General features: G+C 54.5%; 1 protein-coding gene across 4 annotated transcripts in view; it reads left to right on the top strand.

Moving 5' to 3' along the window:
* DAB2IP (DAB2 interacting protein) overlaps positions 1-14,194 on the top strand; it is a 156,525-nt gene that overhangs the window by 86,710 nt on the left and 55,621 nt on the right. The window lies entirely within an intron of this gene.

Here is a 14,194-nt window from a genome sequence, read left to right as displayed (position 1 = left end):
AGAGAGGGAGGGGAAAGCCACAGAACACGACCCGGACTCAGAGAAGAACCAGTTTATTTTTTGCTTTCTCATTTTTATCACCCTCCTTTTAGATCTGCGGCTCCCTTGTGTATCTTCCAGAGATCCGAGCTGGGCAATATTTTTAGGAACGGTGGAAATTAGCTAGTGAGAATGCGATCAGCCCCAGGCTGGGGTTTCAGAGGCTGGAGAAGCCTGTCTTTGTACAAGCATCTGTAGGCGTGTGTGTGTGTCTGTGTGTGCATGTTTTCGTATGTCTTGCAAATGGGTACCTGTCCTCATGAGTGTGTGTGTGTTAAATGTAAATGACCTGTACATGCCTGTGCATCTGAAATGAGTAATCACAGGTAAGGCATTTAGAACAGTACTTGGCACTTCATATTGGGTTGGACCCTGTGAAGTGGCTGTTTTTGGAGGTTGAATATGGACGTGTGGTTCAGTCTAGTAAGTGATCGGTATGTGTTGTGTCTGTTTTCTTCTTATGCACATACATATGTGTACTCTGTTCCGTGTTTGAGCTGAGCTCTCATATGCATATCTGTGCAGTTTCTGTCTAGGTGTGTGGCCACTGAGCTGGCCACTTATGTGAGCAAACTGCTCACCTTCTTGGGGAGAACCTTCCAGGGCTCAGTGTATACTGGGGCCATGACATGAGGACAGCAGCCCTCTTAATCCCTAGGGGCCAGCAGAGCCCAAGCCTGGGGTGCCAAAGAGCCTATCACATTCTCCCTGAGTAACCCTGCCCATGTCTAAGGATATGCAAATCGACTCTTTAATGGAATTCCTTTGCAAAATATTACTTGAAACAGAAAGTTAATTACCAGGTTCTAATTAATGGCTATTTTAGAAGGCCACAGAAGAGATCATAGGGAGACCAAAAACACCCAGCTCCCCTGACTGGCTAGGTGGCTCCTTCCCAGGTGGCAGAGCACACTTGCCTTCCCCACTGCTGAGGTGCCCGCCCACTCCCCTGTGGTGACGGGCTGTGAGTGAGTGAGAAAGCACCCTTTGCGTGAGGAGCCTCTGGTATTTAGTCTGTCCATCCATCTGTGAGGAGTGGTCTGGGCTGCATTCCCAGCCTCGGGTGGGGTGTGTGGGTAGCTGTGGATAAGTAAGCCTGGGCTGAAGTGAGGCCGTATCCACTGCACCCTACACCCTGGCCCTCTGAGGCCTCCAAGTAGCCAGCCAGGTGACATGTCCAAGGGCTAGGCTATGGCAGAGACAGCCACTGGCCACTCTACCATGAAACTCACCTCTTTCTTTTCCCTCCAGAGGCCTTTGGGCTGCTATCTATAGACCCCCTGAGTTGACCCCCACTCCTTACCCTGACCCCAATGCCTGAGGCAGCTTCCCGAAAGGCCAAATCTCCACCAGGAGCCAGCTCTCTCCTCCATGCTCCCCCTCAGTGCTCAGTGTGGAGTCACCTGCGATCATGCCTGCCCACCTACCTCAAAGGACAGGCTCAAAACCCAAGTAGTTTATCATGGAAATGACGTGACGTTTCCCCTTCCAGCCAGGAGTGCCAGGAAGGGTGGCCTCGCCTCCTGTCCCCTCCTGAGATACAGGGCATCTCTGTCTTCTGTGGGCATGTGTGGGTATGAGCTTGTGGGTGGGTACGCAGCGTCTCACACCTACCGGGGGCACAGCTTTGGCTGCTTACCGATCCCAGGGAGACCAGCTGGCGGCTCCCACAAAGACCTGCCTTCCAAATGCCAAGGAAGGTTCTTACAAGTGCGAGCCTGGGTGGGGCAGGAGTTGGCCCAGCCAGAGGTAGATTTGCATATTTCTCCTCATCAGATGCCTTGCGGGGTGAGTTACTCTTGTCACAGTGATCCTTCGCCTCCCTATTCCAACGAGCAGCCCTCCATGAGAGGGGCCCCTTTTCCAGCCAGCTCTGGTCACCACCCAGTTAACCCTTGTGCTGTCACCTGCCTGTTGCCCTGTCCTTTCTCACACCCTCAAGGCCCTCGTCTGCAGTCTGGGCAGAGATGTAGACGCCACCCTTGTAGTGCAGGCCCTGATTTAATGCGACGGTGTCGTAGGGGGTTTTCACATGAGGGCAGTGAATTAGTGCGGCGGCATCCTGTGCCCCCTGACTAAGGGGAAGTTAATTTCATGCTCTGTCTTTTTGACATTCGTAATCAAAGCGCTGTATTGCAGCTGCAGACTGTTAGCATGTGAAGGATGTGTGAGCCTCAACAATCCTTGTTTCTGGTGAGGTGGGCGCTGATTAATAGATTGTTCACAGCCCTACCCGCTCTGCTCCTTATTCCCCTTCCTGCCTTCTTTCGCCCTTTCCAACTTCCCCAGATCTCATCAGCATGCTCAGTCCCGGAATTGAGTCTGACTGCAACCCTTCTCTTGACTTGGAAACTCAGAGGCTGGCCACCGAGTACAACTGACCAGCCCAGCCCGGGGAGGACCCATATGAAGAGGGATTGCCTCGGACACCTGATAAAATGCAGATTCTTGGGCCCAAGCCCAGACCTTCCTAATTAGACTCTCTGGTGGAGAAATGGTGTTTCCCCAGTCTGAGAACCACTGCCCAAAGTTTCTTTCGCAGAGGGGCAGGGATTGTGCCCTAGCTATGTACCAGCGACTCGCCTAGGCACTGCCCACGTTGTGTCCTTATTGATCCTCATGGTGACGGGGGTTTTTGATTCCCATTTCACAGATATAGAAACTGAAACTCCAAAAGGGGAACGTGACTGGCTCAAAGTTACACTCTGAGGGACCCCATGCACAGGCAGTCCATGCCCCAGTTGGTACCCCACATCCCCTCATTAGCATACAGGCCCTTTTTCTGGTTGTGGTCCCTTTTGAAATCAAACTTCCATCCTGGAAGAGTGCCAGTAGCACCCTCTTGTGCTCACACGGGGCTCCCAAGGGTACTTGGAGCAGTTAGGGCACTTATGGCTGTGACCTGCATTTTACAGGTGAGGTGGGTGAGGCTCAGAGAGGTGAATGGGGCAGATCTGGGTAACACCACCCCCACCGCCCTTGAGTGGCCACTCATGATGGGCCAGGCCCCACGCCTGATGCCTTTGTGCTTCTTCTTGTGTCGTCCTTACGACAGCATTATGAAGGTTTGGTGCTGTTACTGCCCTCATGTTACAGAGAAGATTGAGGCGCAGCTGACAGTCGCTCAAACTGGCCAGAGTCGTAGAGCTTGAAAGTGGCTGAGCTGGGACTCGAACTCAGGTGGTCTGGCCTTATGTAGGAAGCCCCGCCATCACCCACCGTTGCACGTGGCCTCTGTTCATCTGCTCTGTTTTACAGATGATGTGCCCTGTCAGCAATAACATCGATAAACTACCTGCTGTGCAGGAAGCACCTCCTGCGGGCTAGGCCTTGTGCGTTGTATGTGCCTCATCTCTACTTCTCCGACCACTCCCGTCTTATCTCTCTGCCCATTTACAGGTGACGAAACTTACCAGGGATTGCCCTCAGGATGGATGTAGAATCTAGGTCTCTGTGGATCCAAAGCCAGGACCTCTCAAGTGTAACAGCTGAGGAGATGAGCACTTCTTGGGGGCCAGGCCCTTTCTCAGCACATCGCTGAGAGGATCCCACTTCATCTTCACAAAAGCCTGTGTGCCACACACGGTCGTCATCCCTGGTTTACAACCAGGAAACGTGGGGCCCACAACTGGCACGGCAGACCTAGAATTCAAACCCAAGGAGCCTGGCTCCCAAGTCTGTGCTCTTAACTGCTGCACAGTACTGCCTTCTCCCTGTTTTTCAGATGAGGAAATGCGCTCCAACAGGTGAAAGCCACTTGTCCTGAGCCAGACAGCCGGTGAATGGCTGAGATGGGATTTGCACTTGGATCTTTCCAGAATGAACATGACAGCTACCAGTGGGAGTGGAGGAGTGTCCTGGGGCCACTCGGGGCTCTGCAGGAGGCTGTCGCGGGTGCTGAAGTCCTGCAGCGGTAGGGGTGGCAGTGGAGGCGGGCCTTCCTCCTGGTTTCAGTGGGTGGGGTCCCCAGGATATGAGAGTAGGGCTGGCTGGCTGAGTGACCGCCCTCCGCATGTGCAGTCGATCACTGATTATAAATTGTCTTTCTCTGTGAACTCCCGCAGGGTTCTAGTCCTGTAGGTCAGTGTGTAGGGGTCACTTTCATCATCGCCCAGGAAGGTAAAGGGAGAACAGCGATGATGGTGGGCAGGCACTCCCCAGACCAGCTGTTGTCTGGACCTGTGAGAAATGAATCTGGTGCTGAGACCTCTAGCTAGACTGGCTGAGGGGGTGACTGGTCGTGCAGCCAGGCTCTTGGCTGACACAACCCTCTGTGGACCCGAGGTGGCACACTGTGCACGTGCATAACTGCTGGGCCTCGGGGAGGGAACTGGAAGTAGGTATAGGACAGTAGCAGTGCCGTGGCCAGGTGTTCCGCCACGATCCCCATCCAGCCTGCCTGAGGTGGTCTTGTCCAGTTGCCCTGGGCACATGGAGTCCGTATTTTTGATGATAGTTGTTTATGAGAAAAGTGAAAACCAACTCCCAGGAAATTCAGAGTCAAGGGGTGATGGAGCTGGCAGGGGATTTACGAGCAGTCTGTCTAGAGTTTCTCAAACTCGGTTCCCCTTCGTTCCTGGAAATGAGACTAGGTGTCTTCCTCCACAGGCGTGTGACGGCATCCTCACTCTAGCGAATCAATCGTTGATCTGGGACATTGAAGACCCTGAGAGGTCCTGCAGTCTCACGTCGTTTAATCCAGGGTTTCCTGTCCCCACCTATCCCTGCCCCCCCCAAGTGCAGCTGTTGACATCTGTGGAGCAGTAGTGTTCTGCAGAACATTCTTTGGTAAACACTAATTGGAAGCGTTACCTCTTCTTAGAAGCGTGCTTTCAAGAGAGAACTTTGGAAGTGTTCCATGCCTTTAGGACCTTCAGGGAAAGCCTGGAATGATGGTATCGCTGGCCCAGCAACAGGTGTGGGTCTGTTTTTTCAGAATCAGGCATCCCCAAGTCCTCAGAGCTGTTCTTCAGAGCAGCTACCAGCCCTCCTGTATATAGGGTGGGGCCTGGCTCTGGGCAGAGCCCTCTGTGGGGCCAGCGCCTAGGGGGTTTATTTCTCCTTTTGTGGACTGGGTGGTTCCCTTCTGGCACCCAGCAGCTTGGGCTCTGGGTGTCCCCATCCTTCCCCCACCCACTCCTGTAGAAGGCAGCAGTCAGGCAAAGGCTGCCCACTGATTTGCATAATTGCACTGTCCCCTGAATAATTAATAAAGATCTGTCCTTGCTGGGAGCAAAGTCTGCACCATTTATGGGTGGGTTTGCCGTTGGAGCTCTTCCAGGGAGCCGATGGTTCCTGGGCACCTCGGCCTTTCCTGGCACGAGCCCCCCAGAGAGAGGAGAGGACACTGGCGGGGAGGAGGTGTGTCCAGGTAGCATCATACTGGGCAGGGCTGGTGGTGCATGCTTGTTTCCTCCAGGATCCATAAATGGTCTCGAGCACACAGATGACTTGAGATTCTGTATTCTCCTGCTCTGTGTGGTCCCACAAGCTTTTCTTCTCTGAAATGTGATTACCTGTTGTAGAGACTTTTTGGGTAGCCTGGAGAAGCACTCCTGACCCTGGCGATAAGGACGGTGATGGGGCATTTTCAGGCAAGAGCAGGTAGCAGAGGCCTTTCTCTTCAGTCCCTCCAACTTTCTGGCCGTGTTAAGGTCAGGGATAGCCTGAGAGTGACTCCTGTTTGAAGTTTCTAAGTCCCTTTTTGTGTTGTTTCCTTGAAGGGAATTTGCTCTCTGGAGATAGGGGCTTGTCTCCCTGTCATGCTAGAACGGTAGGTTGAAGGCAGAGTCTGCTCCTGGCATATAGTTGATATTGGGGAAGATCTTATAGTCTCTTCAAGCCAGAGTGTACTTGAAAGGTCTCGCTCTCTTCTCTCTCTCCCCTAGTCATTGTCCAAAGCACCCATTGGAGTGTTTCTCAAACTGGATTCTACGGAATACCACATAGGGAGGGATTCCGTAGTCCAAACAGTTCAGAGAAGCATCCAGCAAACCAAAGCAAGTGAGTTTCTTCAGTGCTTGACTCCTAGGAGGATTTAATGGGCTAATGCGCATCTGAGTGTAGGAGAGGATATATATGTAGGCTTCTCTGCTTCCCACCCACGTGGACTGTCCAGGGTCTGTTTGTACCTCTCTAGTGATGGAGAGATGTCCAGGCCATTGCTGGACAGTGCCAGCTCTTGGAAACTCGTCCCTTTAATGAGCTTCCCTAGCCAGCATTTATGTGGCACTTTATCATTTACCACTTGGTCCTCATACCAGCTCAGGAAGTAGCAGGGCAGGGATTATCCCTTTTTACAGATAAGGAAACTGAAGCTCAAGGGGGTAATTATCTCACCCAAAGGCACAGAGATGATGGGTCTTCATCTCTGGATCTTCACTTCTTTCCCTTGGCCACCAAGAAACCATTTACTCCTTAGGTAAAGGTCAATACGTTGGCTGGCATTGGTCCTTTGACAACGGGGACCTGTTGCTTCTACAGCCCCCATCCCAGCTTACTTGGAGTAAGTTTCTAGGAGTGGGAGGTAGGAGGTAAGCTAAAATTCTGTTTAATAGTATTCCCAGCTGTGGGGTCTAGTTTTGAAACCATACACAGATAATGGGCATAAAACGACCCCATGTCCCGCTCATCAGAGCCCTCGCTTTTAATACAGTAGGTGATGTTTGAAGTGCCCCAGAGCTGGGTAGGCACTTGGGCTGGTGGCGGTGGTTGGGAGATGGGGAGGGGGAGAGTGAGGGCAGCTGGTCTCCAGCTGCTGTGTCTTTCTGCAGGCCTTTCTGAGAGCCACTGCTCAGGCCTGGTGGATGGCCAAGGGCAGCCTGGGGTGAATATGTTTACAGCAGCTAGGCTTGGAGGCTGCCTCAGGCCAAGGGGTGACTTCAGGACCTAGACCAGCTGTTTGATGTCTCAGGAGTCTCCTTGGGTGACACCATGAAAGAGACTGCATTGTCCCCAGGTGATGAGTCCACATACAGGAGCAAGCCACATAGGGGTACCTCGATGAACAGAATTCTTCTGCTGACATGTGGACCTGGGTCTGGATCTGGCTCTCGAATTTCCAGTGTGATCTAGGACAAGCCACCTAATTTCTGAACCTCAGTCTCCTCATCTTTAAAATGAGTGTGAAAATGGTGCCTGCCTCCTAGGGCTCTGCAGTCTGCATGGGGTCATGTATGTCACAATCTTTTTTTTTTTGGTCACAGTCATTTTTATCACATCGTCTCGTGCACACACACTCTCTCTCACATTTATACATATGATGCTTTTGAGCTTCTGTTTGAGACCCCAGAATCCTGCCAGCACCTCCAGCCCAGACTTTGCAGGGTCCACCCCATCACGTACCAGGAGACAGCCCAAGACAGGCATGAAAAGCTGTGTGTGCGGACATTTCTCCCACTTAGAAAATCAATATTCTGTGGTCTGCCTAATTGCTCTGTTGCTGCTAAATGAGTCATTATGGGGGCAAAATAGCAAATGCATCGTGAGATTAATGGGAGGAAATAGTTGGCAAATGACTGGTGTGCTTCCGAAACTCTGAGAAGGTGTTACTCCGAGAAATCTGGAGAGCCACGCAAGGCCAAGGCCCCAGGAGCAGCTGTTGACGTCGAAAGGCTCCAGAGGGGCCGGCTGATCTGGGAGGGCACCGATTTGACTGTTAGTAGGGGCCGAACGTGGGAGTTCCTGAGGCAAGGTTGGAGCCAGCGATGGGACAGGGAACTCTGATGGCCCGGTCCCGAGGAGAGGGAATTCTGTTGAGTCAGGGCCTGTTAGGTGCATGGTGCCAGCTTACAGGGTGCAGTGTTGAGCAAAACCAGCCAGGCCCCTCCCCTCATGGAGGAGACAGGCTGCAGTGACTTGTCCCACGGGTAATGCGTAATTGCAGTTGAGACAGCAGGAGGGTTTGGCATGTGGGGTGGTGGGGAGAGCTTCCCCAAGGAAGAGAGGTCTGCTGAGCTCTGCAGGAAGCGCCTTCTGGGCAGACGAACGGGCTTGTGCAGACCCAGTGTGTCCGTCCAGGAGCGTGGGGCTCCTGTGATCTTAACCTACACAGCAGTACTAGGAAGTGGATTTTTCCTCATTTACAGGTGAGGAAACCCAAACCGAAGATGGTTCAGAGACTTGCCCAAGAGCATATACCTTTTAGAGGGCAGAGTCTGGATTTAAACCCAGGCCTGTGGAACTCCAAGCCCAGGTGCATGCCCACCTGCTCCGGGGAGCTGGCTGTGGCACCTGTCACCCTGCTGGAATCTCTGCAGCCAGTGCCAGGGATCTCACGCCTTCAGGGTAGGGCTCTGCGGGGTGCAGCCTGAGAATCTCCTGAGCTGGGGCAGCACGGGCTCCAGAGGGGGCCTCCACCAACCCAAAGCCGAGCCTGTCTGCCTCGCTGGGGTTTTGCTTCCTCTTAACAGCAACGTGAGTCGGGTAATTTTCTGATGATCAGAACACAAGTCAACTAACGACTCTTTGAAAGAACTCTGTAAATAGCACACGTCTCCCCCAGTAAAGTGAGTTGATTTATTATTCCCCACCGTACATCCCTGTTGGCCTGTCATTGGTGTGGCCGGCCTACCCGTGGCGCCTACCAGCTGCCTACAGAGGTGAGTAGAGGGGTGGTCAGCTGAAGGTGCTTAGAGACCTATGGACTCCCCAGGGTTTTAGGAAGTTCAGCAGCTGATGGGGAGAGGCCAAGCATTCCTGTGGACACTGGGAAGGGGGCACTGAGGGGCATCAGAGGTCATCTCATCTTGTCTTGGTGCCTGGATATAGCTGAGCATCATGGTGCCATGGGAACCTGGCTGAAAGATTCTAGAGCCCCACCCAGGGGAGTCTGATTTGCAGGTCTAGGGTTGGCCCCAGTCTGTATTCACAACAAGCCCCTGGGTGATTCTGAGACTCATTCAAGTATCGAGACCTCCAGCCAGCCGTTCTGGATTCTCCCCTTTCTGGAAGGGTCCCATGCCTCTGAGGGATGCTGGTGGGGTGCCAGATTATCAGGCTGCAGAGTAATGTTGGGGCAGATGTACCATTGCTTGCTCCAGCTTAGGGAACCAGGATTCACAGGTGGGCAGCTGAACTCCAGACAAGGCAGGAACTCGGCCTGGGGTGCTGTGCTACTGCTGTTGGCTGAAAGCCAGTTTCAGCTCAAACTGTGATTGGACTGGCTCTTCCCTGCCCCTCTTCAAATAAAAACCGCAGCCCCCTGTCGAGTAGCTGAGTGTTTATTTGGTCTGGTTGAAGAGCCCTAGCTGAGGGCCCTTTGTCCTGCTCAGATTCCACTTCCAAAAGAAATCTGCTTAGTTCTTCAGATAAACAGCGGGGCATCTCCAGTGGGGTTCCAGGCAGGTCTGGGGCTGGCCCTGAAGGTATAGAGGGGATCCAGCCCTGCCCCGGCACTTCAGTGTGCTCCCAGAGGGGGAACAGCAGTGGCATCCTGGAGTTGGTGCCCCGAGGTCAGCCTTTTGGTGTTGCTCCTGCTTCTCGGGGAGCCAGTGCCTCATTGAGATGGAAAGCCAGGCAGGTTAGACACACTCAGAGGGTGTTTCAGGGTCATCACAACAGTTCTGACTCTGGGTACCAAATCTTGGGTCTCTTCATAGGTAGTCCCTGTCCCTCCGTGGTGGCAGACTCAGGCCACATGAGCCTAGGCAGACGTGAAGCAGAAGGAGCCAGGTCAAGGCTTATGCCTCACTTTTTCCTCCACCTGGGCCGCGGATGGATTCCAGAGTCTTAATTTCTCAGTTTCTCCCTGAATTTGGGCACCCTGGGCACCTGCCTGTTTTCACAGGTGCTCAATTGTTTGCAGGCAGATAATGGGTGGTTCCTTGAGCTTGGTTCCATGGCTCCCACCGTGGTGTTTGGCCAACCTGGGGAACTTAGGCTGCTCAGCAGAAAGCCTGGTGACTCATCACCGTGTGTTTCTGATTTGTCATCCCTGTTTTCTCTCTGTCCTAGGCCAAGGTGGCTGTTTAGCTATTGTGTTCCTTCCATAAATATCTGTAGCCTCTAATGGTTAGCAGTGGGTGGGACTCTGTCTCCTTTGCCTCCAGCAACTACTGGGAAGTTTCTGTAAAGGCCAGTCTCATGCCGGGCTCTGCCCTGTGCACGCACCTTTTAGGAAGCTCTCAGGCAGCCCCAAGGCCTCTCCTGAGCCGGGGTGGCCCCCCACTTTGTCTTCCCGCCCTGGGGAAGCACCTTGCTCCATCACCACTCCCAGGTGATGCCCGTTTCTCAACCTCTTCATTGGCTTAGGGGCCAGAGTCTTCCATTGAGTGGTAGGGCTTGGGGCACACAGAGTTCTGGACCCCAAGAGGCCACTTGTGAAGGGTTGGCTCGCCGAGCTTGCCTAAATCTTAGGGCTGCTTCAGACAGGATGGCGATGCCCTATGGTCTTTTTGTCTGGTCACATCTGAAACCACTCGTTGCGCCAGTGGGAGCACATTTCTAAATCAGAGGGAATATTAAATGGGAGGGAAAAGTGTTTAACGGGCTTGCTGTGGCTACCCCCATGTGGGGGTCCTGACTAGGGGCGCCTGCGAATCAGGCCTTGGGCGGAGTCACTTAAGTTTCACACGTGATTATCACACTGGTAGTCATTTCCTCAATGTTTCAGTGTGGCTGGCATACGACTTTCAATACTCTGGGCTTTCTGAACTGGACGTCACCTTGTCACCTTGCCTCTCCAGATGCGGTCACTTCTCCCTACCCAGAGTTATTCTAGCTGCCGCGTCTGGCCCTGCCCCGTGGCAGCCACGTGCTGGGCACTGAGAGGAGGCCAGGGCGAGTCCAGTCAGGGTCCTGCCTGCCTCACACCACCTCCCTCTCAGCCACACCACCCCGAAAGCTCTCTTCCTTCTCTCTCCCGTCCTGTCCCGTGGGCTGCCTGCTGCTGCAGGTCCAGGCCCCTCGTGGGAGGAGCAGGTACCTCTTAATAATAGTGAGCGTGCTTCAAGATGAGCCTAGGTTGTCCGAACTCCTGGCCCAAAAGCCTCAAGCCCCCAGCCGTGGTTCCCGTTTGGTCTGTGTTGTGACAAGGAGCTTGTTTCTGACGTGGGAGGCGAGCCCATGCTTTCTGTTTTAATGGCTTTTCGTGCCAGTGGCCCAGGCCCTAACATTTTGTGTTAAGGTTTTGGAAGGGCCAGGAGCTGGCCCGCCGAGCTAGTGGCCCACCCAGAGCAACCAGTTCTAAATCACTCTGCCGGTGAAGGCAGAATCTCGGGGCTGCCCTGGCAACAGCTCCGCGCGCCAGCCTGTCGGTGTGGCCGCTGACAGCCGCAGCTCCTGACTGGCTGCCCTCTGCCGGCTCCCTCCCCCGCTTGCTCAGGCGCACTCTTACAGCCGCTCCCTGCGTCCCGCTCCCTGCGTCCGTCAGGCAGATCATGCAAAGGAAGTGCAAGGCTGGGGGCCTCGACTCCGTGTCAGCTTGCCACACTCCGTGTGTGGGCAGGGTCACCTCGTGGGATTTTGTCAACACTTGCCTGGGTTGGGTGCCCTTCCAGATCAGGCTGCAGGGAAAAAACAGTCTGGCTTCTGAGGTCTTAACGAGTCTCAGGAGTCCGCAGACTCCCATCCTCACTGCCTCCCCACTCCCCTGAGCCCCTGTGCCCTCCTCACCCCTGTTTACTCACACAGAGGCAGCCAGCAGTGCCTGGGTTCAAATCCCAGCTCCACCACTCATCAGCTCTGTGACTTGGGGAACTTAACTCTCTAAAACGGGGATAATAGCAGTTTCTATCTCAAAGCATGGTTGAGAGGAATAAATGAGATTTGTAGCTAAATGCTTAGCAAAGCGCTTTGAGATATGTACAGTGGCACTTGAGGTGGATCTGTCTCCTGTCGTTCCCTCTATCTGGAACACCGCCTCCTCTTCCCTCTGCTCTTCCTACTTTGATCTGACCTGCCTTTCAAGTCCTAGCTCCTCCTGCCCCGATCCCCGTCACAATCCCGGGCGGACTTCCCTTTGCTCCATGTTTTCTGTGCCGGTTTTCTGTGTTTCGTTATTGGGTCTGCTCCCCGGTATCAGCCTGAGGGTGCTGGCTGGGGTCTCTTGAGCCTCGGGTAGAACAAGGCAGTGTCTGCCTCCTTCCCAGCCCTCCAGAACCTCCAGTGAACAGATGCCCTCCCCCTCCAATGAGAGCGGTGCCCCATTCATGAATCTCTCATTCATAGGGCCTTAGAGTGAGAAGTCGCGGAGATTCATTCACAGGAGGGAGGCTGAGGCCAAGAGTGAAGGATGTACACTGGGATGAGCAAGGAGCTGCGGGCCTCGCCCACTTCATTCTGTGCTTCGCTTGGGGTGGGCAGGAGTTGAGGCTGCTCTCCAGGAATCAGGGAGGGCTTCGCAGAGTGGCACGAGTTGAGGCTTGAAAGAGGATGAGTTCATCAGATGGCAAAGCGGGGAGAAGGGCAGTTAGGCAGCGGGAGCCCCATGAGTGAGCCCATGCTCAAAGGCTCAGAACCGTGCTGTCCTTTTGAGACATGAGACCACTTTGGGAGGCAGGAAAGGGCTTGGGGCATTGGGGTGGGAAGGAGAGTAGTTCAGCTGGGCAAAAGCAGGTCAGAAGAGCTGGAGACAGAGGGGTGAGCGTGTGTTGGGTTGGATTAGGCGGAGGACGGGCACGAAGATGACACCCTCCATGCCACACGCTTTGTCTCCTAAATGCTCACAGCAGCCTGGGAGATGGGTGAACCAGGCGCTGAGAGTTTTGGTAACTTGACCCAGGTCTCACAGGCTCGTAGGGCGCACGGTGAGAATGAGGACCCTGTGCAGTGTGACTCCAGGCTCTGTGGACCACTGCCTGTTGGGGATAGGGTGGCGTCACCTCTCTAGGGGTGGGGCCCATGAGTCTGGATTATTTTCACTACTCCCCAAGCAGGTGTGGGGGCCACGAACAGAATGTGTATAAAAGGTACGGCACAGGGTCTGGCCACACAGATGTTGGGTCACTGTCAGCTCTCCAGCACGCACGCCCAGATGTGCACGGCACAGATGTGCGTGTGCACGCGGGCGCCTTCACAGAACTGGGGTGTTCCCCAAGCCTGACAACTCTGTTTAAACCAGGCTGTTGGAAAATGGGTGGAGGGGTGGGCAGCCTGCGGCCGAGCAGCCCAAACTCCGGCCTCTGCTGCCCAGCGGCCAAGAGGTGGGGCCCTTAACAGACCTGGGTCTGTTGACCCTGCCTTAAGGAGCCCAGGAGCCCCCTGGGGGTCTCCCAGCATTCCGATCCTTACTTCCTGGCAGTTCTCACAGTGTGACAGTTGTGTCTGTGCCCCACTGAAGAACAGACCTCCTGTGCACAGCGCCCAGGCCTCCGTTCTGGGCCTCCGGCGCCTTGCACACAGCCTGGCACAGAGCAGGGACCCAAAGGTGTTTTCGCTGTGAATGGTACATTGAGCCCCAACTGCACGTGGGCGCTGCGCCAGGCACCGGAATAATTAACTTTGGCATGGCACTTCATGACTGACAAAGCTCCTCCAGGTCCCATTAGGAAGTCGATTGTTGGATCAGGTATTTATTTCCTTGTTTTCCAAATAAGGAAACTGAAGCTCTGAGAGAGGAGGCATGTAGCCTGAGGTCACAGCACCAGCCAGCCAGGAGCAGAGCCAGACTGGGCCCGTCCTCTGAGCGGTGCCCGCTCTGGGTGGGGGCTGTCAGCTGTCCCCCTCCCACCAGCCTTCACTGTGCGCCAGCACCGAGGACCAGAGATGGCACTCGCAGGCCCACAGAGGCCCCGTATCCGGGAAGCAGGGCCCCTGGGGCTCACCCTCATTGCTCCACCCCAGCAGGAGCAGGGCCTCCTCTGCCACTGCCGAAGACCTGGCTGCCGGGGATAGTGACTGCGGTTAGGGTGAGTCCGAGGCAGGAGAACAAAGGGAACCCTTCCTGCCAATGTGACCCTGACCTTGAAAACCCAGAAAAAGGGAAGAGTTGGCTACTGTCTTCAAAGCGGGCAGGCCGCCTGCAGGCGGGCGTCTGGGAAGCCTCGGCGTTGTCAGTTCTTGGTGTGAATTTCTCCTTTTCAGTTTAACAAAAGTCCTGGGGATCGAAAGCGGGGAGATGGCAGGATCCCTGCTCTTGCTTTGCCTGGCCTCCAGAAGACACAACCACTGAAGCAAAGACCAGAGACCGACGTGACACAGCCCCGAAGGCCAAGCC

Source organism: Pteropus medius, unplaced genomic scaffold, assembly GCF_902729225.1.
Source record: "Pteropus medius unplaced genomic scaffold, Ma_sr-lr_union100, whole genome shotgun sequence".
Taxonomy (NCBI): domain Eukaryota; kingdom Metazoa; phylum Chordata; class Mammalia; order Chiroptera; family Pteropodidae; genus Pteropus; species Pteropus medius.
Note: the sequence above shows the minus strand (reverse complement) of the source record. Positions and strands in the feature narration are given on the sequence as shown.